The sequence below is a fragment of the Manis pentadactyla genome, chromosome 1, assembly GCF_030020395.1.
Source record: "Manis pentadactyla isolate mManPen7 chromosome 1, mManPen7.hap1, whole genome shotgun sequence".
In the NCBI taxonomy this organism is placed as follows: Eukaryota; Metazoa; Chordata; class Mammalia; order Pholidota; family Manidae; genus Manis; species Manis pentadactyla.
Genome location: NC_080019.1, coordinates 196513298 through 196519297, shown reverse-complemented (window position 1 = coordinate 196519297; position 6000 = coordinate 196513298).

Genomic DNA, 6000 nt, shown 5'->3' with positions numbered 1-6000 from the left:
GGGACCCCAGGACACGGCTCCTGTCTTCACGAGCTATTCCAACACTCTCAGGACATCAGCTGCATGATGGGGGAAGGGAGTCATTCAGGGCGAGGGGCTCCTGGGGGCGGGGAAGGGCAAGGCAGAGAGGATGGTGGTGGGCAATAGACTTTGGCAGAGAGGAAGGGGTGGCAAGCAGGGCTTGAGAGGTCCTGTCCTGAGGGAACAGGGGCAGGTTACATGCTGTGGGTGTGAATCCGGGGCTGAGGAGGTTCCCAGGGCATGGGCCAGTCCTCAGCCACAAGCACCACCCCCTAGATTTCAAAGGAATTGTTCTGATGTTCCCATGCCCCAGGCTTTCCGCTTTCAGGCAATTAGGACAGAAAGTTATGGTTTGCAGTAAATTTCCTGGTTAGATGGACATTCCATCCCTGCCATCTTCAATGGGATAATCCTCATGCCTCCAGGGGTTTGGATGGCCCCCACTAGCTGTGGGAAGTCTCTCCCAGACCCAGATCACCATCAACCCAAGGGCTGTGGAATCCCCAGAAACTTGGTGGGGTGGTGATGGTTACAGAATAACCCCTGGATTCACACCTCTGAGGAAGCCGGGTCCAGACCTCTACCTCCAGAAACTTGTATCCAGAAAATGTGTATCCTGTTCAGGGGCCTACCGCATGGGTACGGGACTGGGGTCAGCACTAGAGATGGCGGGGTGGGGGAGCTGCAAGACAGACATCTAGGATAAGGAGCAGACAGGGACCCCAGATCTCATTTCATGGCAAACAGTTGCCCAGACATGACTTCCTGGCCCAGAAGGCTCCCACCAAGCAGGCCTAGGACAAGAGCCCCCTTCTCCAGACAGGCTCTGTTCTAGAGCTCCTGGGATTCCCGCAGGAAATGGCCCAACCACAGTTTGCAGAGCTGCCATGCCCTCAGACACCCTGACCAGCCAGCAGCAGGCAGACAGCACGGCTCTTTCATTCTTGACACCTTGTTTGCATCATGGTTTTGCCGGGTGTTAACATCTCCACTTAATTAGATGTTTCCCAGATTTTGAACTGGCAGATATAACTTTATAAGCCTCAACATGTTTCCACCAATTAACAAAATTCAGATGATTTTCTTGGAAAACAGAGTACAAAATTGACAAAAGTAGAAGTAGGAAATCTAATTAGCCTCATAGTAGCCCAAGTTTTATCCTTAAAAAGGCACCAAGCCCAGGCGGTTTTATGTGTGTTTCCACAGTCTCTAAGGAATCATCTCTTTGCAACAGAGAGATGGAAGGACCTGCATTTAGGAACACAGGTTCTGGAGACCAACTGCTGATTTCGTGTTCCCATCATCACCTCTTGTCAGCAGGGTCACTTTGGGCAGACTAATTCCATGCCTTAATTTCCTCATCTGTCAAATGGACGTGAAAATAGTACCTAATTCACGGGGTTGATTTGAAGGTTAAAGACTTAACTCATGTAAAATATATAGAATTGTGCCTGTTGCATAGGAAGAACTCAATACAGGCAAGTTGTTATGAAGAGTTACTATTATCTGCAAGCACAGAAAAAGATATAAACATTGCAATTCATTCTATACAGCTAGTCAATACCTGGAAAACCAATGACAGGGATAACACACATGCACACATGATGAGAGGAGCATATTATTTATAATAGGCACATGTGATTCATAATAAGGACATAATTACCCTAAACAAAAGCATTAACAAACAGAATCCATTAGGTCAGGAGCAGGAAAAGTTTCCTCAGGAATGCAAGGGTGAGTCAACATCGTAAAACCTGTTGGTACAATTCTCTACATTAAGAGACAGAAGAGGCAAATCTTTCATCATTTCAAAAGATAGCCTGTCCCCCAAAAAGGATTTGGTAAAATTTTATATTCATTACTCAATTTCAAGCACACAACCACAGACTTGCAGGAATCTAAGAACAGTAGGAAATCCTTGACCTTTAACAAACATTGTACTCAATACATTAGAGCATGGGTCAACACATTTCTGTGAAGGGTCAGATAGCAAATATTTTAGTTTTTTCAGGACATAAGGTCTCTATTCCAACTACTTAGCACCACTGTTGTAGCATGAAAGCAGCCATTATACAATGTATACATGAATGGGGGTGGCTGAGTGCCAATAAAACTTTATTTACAGAGACAGTGGTGGACTGGATTCAGCCATAGTTCGTAGACCCCTAAATTAGAACAGTTACATTAGAGTCAGAAACAAAAGAAAGATGCCTGATTTTATATTTGAGTTTCAGTGGATGTAATACTAGAAAATATATAAGTACAAATAAAATAGTACAAATTATTTTTTATGGAGTAAAATGTCCCAGATGTGATAATAATAAAACCCAGGAATATAAAACCAAGAATAAAATCCAGGAATAAAAACCAAGAAGTGTGCAAATCTGCCATCAAAGGAAACTAGGAAACTCCACTGACATTCTGAGTAAGCTGAAAGCAGAGCCATCCTGAGCAGGACTCTGCATCCATCAATGTCAGTTTTCCAAATTGTGCCCACATGCTCAGTGCAATCCCAATACAATACCCAACAGGACTGGCTTGAAGTAGCTGATTCTAAACTTCACATAGAAAAATGTGCAAGATTAGCTGATAAATTTTTTTTTATTGGAATACAGTTGGCATACAATATATTGGTTTCAGATGTACAACAGAACGACTTGAATTTTATATACATTACTAAATGCTCATCGTGGTGAGTATAGCTACCCCATTACCACCCTGAGACTTTACAATAGTATTGGTATATTCTCTATGTTCTGCTTCCCCTCCTTATAATTTGAAGTCTATACCTCTTTATGCCTTCACCTACTTCACCCATCCCCCCAAACCTCTCCCTATGGTAACCAATAGTCTGTTGTATTTATGGGTCTACTTTCACTAATTCAAAAAGATATATGCACCCCTATGGATACTGCAGCATTATTTATAGTAGCAAAGATCTGGAAACAACCCCAGTGCCCATCAATAGATGAATGGATAAAGAAGTGGTACATATATACAGTGGAATATTGTTTAGCTACAAAAAGGAAACCTTGCCATTTGCAACATGAATATACCTACAGGGTGTTATGCCAAGTGAAGTAAGTCAGAAAAAGACAAATAGTTGGATGATCTCACTTACACGTGGAATCTAAAAAGCAAAGCTGAGAAATATTTTTTAAAGGACACAGAGAAGGAACTTGCTGTAAAGCCATCCTTATTAATGCAGCACCATGTGCAGAAATTGACAAGGTCCACGGGTCAGGCTTAAAAGACCAGGCAGCCATGTGTCTGTGGGAATTTAGTTAATGACAGTGGCAGCATTTCATGTCAGTGAAGAACGGGTAACTTCAGTAAATGCTGATGGACTGTGCATTTGAAAAAGAAAGTGTTACACCCCCAGCTCTCCCTTCCTCACAGCCGGGGACCTGGGGAGCAGCTCCCACTTTTGTGGTTTGTTTCCATGTTATGGAGGACCTAGCCAGGAAGAGAACACGGCAGGAGAGGGAAATACTGGAAGGTGGAGGAGGGTGTCCCCACGACACAGAAGACAGCACCAGCTTCACTGTCTGGGTGAGGAAGGGGACGGACGGGGTAATGGGGCAGCAGCGAGGACTTGCCCAAGTTCCATGCTGGACCTGCTGTCCTGCCGGACACCCTGCCGGACAGCTACAGGTATTAGGCTGAGGGGATCTGGCCCTCCCTGGTTCCCATGGGCTGCGTCTAAATGCAGCCTCCCATTTAGAGGACTCTAAATGCACTCTACAGTTTCTGGAACTCAGCAGGAAGCATTTAGTCCTGGCCAGATCCCCATCAAGCCCCAAACCAAGGGAGCCGGGGTCACGTGGAGCTGCTCCCCGCTCCGCGGTGGGTCTCCTTGCGTGCAAATCAGAAGGCCCTCTTCTGTGCTTCATTCCAAGGAGCCCCAGACCCCCCGCCCTGTCTATTTGTTTCCACTGACGCTGTCATCTGAGGGCTGAGGACGAGGCCTTGAATCTGGCCTTGCAAACATAAATAAGCAGCCTCCTTCAGTGAAATACATTGCGCACTTTTTGACATTTGCCTGTTTTGATCCCAGAAAGGCTGTGGGGCAATTCCCAAAGTCCCACACATCTCCCCTGACAGCAGCCTCCTCAGGGTACTGTGGTTCACAGAGGAGAGAAGGCAGATGTTGGCCAGGTCCCCATTGCCAAAACCACCCCTGGAGGCACAGACGGGGGACCATCTTGAGCCAGTCACATCTTATTTGGAGCCAAAATTAGGGACACGGCACGCCATACCCTCACGGATGCCCAGGGCTCCTGGCACAGGCCCCCTGCACACCCTGGTGAGCCATTGCCCTGGAGACCCCGGTTTGGGCAGCTCGCCTGGGGGTGCTGGACCGTTGGTGACCATGGCAGTCAGCCGCTGTCACATCTTGGTCACAGTCTGGGCCTCACAGGTGCCTTGGCCTATCTTTGAGGGCAGTCCTAGAGGTGGCCCCCAGGAGCTTCTGCTAAGGAACAAGTCTGGCCTATGGCCAAGGAGCCCAACTGTAAGCCCCCTGCTTCTCCCAGTGACTTACTTAGTCAGCTCCCCTGTGCATTCCTGAGGACAGAAGCAAGATTTTATTGCCCAGGAACATGAGTGAGAGGTGGAGACCAGGCACAAGTCTAGGAGCTCCTCACGTGGATTCTGATAACCCGCTACATGCCCAAAGGCCCAGGAGAGCCACTCTCAGGTCCTGAACCTGTTCACACCTGCATCCACTTCTACCGTCCAGCTCCCACCGCTGGTGGACAGCTGCTCATATCCGGTGGTCAAGGGCACAACTTCATGCTGCTTTATTACAACTTTGCTGGGGCCTCAGAGGGCCAACGGTGATGTCCCCACCGTGTTGCTGCTGACCCACCCAGGGACCAGGCAGCCCTCCCCTTCTTGGTCTCCAGTCACCTGTGGAGGGCCAGGGGTCTGAATGTGGCCCCAGCCTGGGATGTGATTGGACACAGGTAAGGACCTCCTGGGAACCATCTGCCCCCGCTTTGAAAAGGACCTGCGCCCGTTGGCTCCTTGTCACCCCTTCTCTGCTCTCGTGGTGGTCCGCTCAGGACACAGCCTGCCGAGATTGGGCAGGGCCTTGCCTTGGAACCCAAGCTTCTAGAAGAATCTCTTGGTCCCTCTTTGGAGACTCCTGGCTTGGAGGTGACCCCTGTTCCCGTGTCTCTGCCACCCCAGAGCTGGGATCCAGGCATCCAGTCCCAGCCCTCTGACACCTATGGGAGATGAGACCCCGGACCCAAGGCTTTCACAGGTGTGGCTCCAGGACTCATACTGTGCCCGCTGGACCCCAGGCCAAATGGGAGCCCTGCTCCCTCAGAGGGCTCTGTGGCTCAGCTTCAGAATTGCCGGCCCAGGTCACGGGGTCTGGAGCAGCTCTCGGGGCTCGCTGGGGCAAAAGACTTGGCCTGGCAGCCTGGCCCGGTTTCCCCTGCTGGGCCGGCACCTGAGAATCCCCAGCTCCTCCCATCACAGGGGTCTTCCTTGCTGGCTTCTGTGGCCAGCCTCTATGCCCCAGGATGGGCCCTTCCCTGTTCTGCCTCCATTCCCGGGAGCCTGGGGAAGGGCCTCTCCTGCCCTCTGCTGGTGCAGCCACTCCCGTGCCTGGGCGTTGAAACGGGTAGACTTCACACCCAGGCACAAACCTGAACCAGTGGTCCTTGGACAGTGGCGTTGTGTAGGGGAAGAAACTGTTGTCTGTGTAAGGATTTCCTTTTTCTAGTAATGAAGGACTCGCAACAGCTCTCCTGGGTCATTCCTGGTAGGGACCATAATCCAGGGGTTAATCAGCAGAGCTGGGGAGGAAAGGCCAGAGGGAAGGAGGGCCCCTCCCTCAGGTGAGGAATGGAGCCGTGGGTGCCTGGAGAGCCCCAGGCCCTAGCATGTGGCGTGGCTGCCCTGCTCTGGGACCTCCTTCCTCAGGGAGGTGCTCCTGGAGGAAACGATGGTGGACAGGCTGCCACT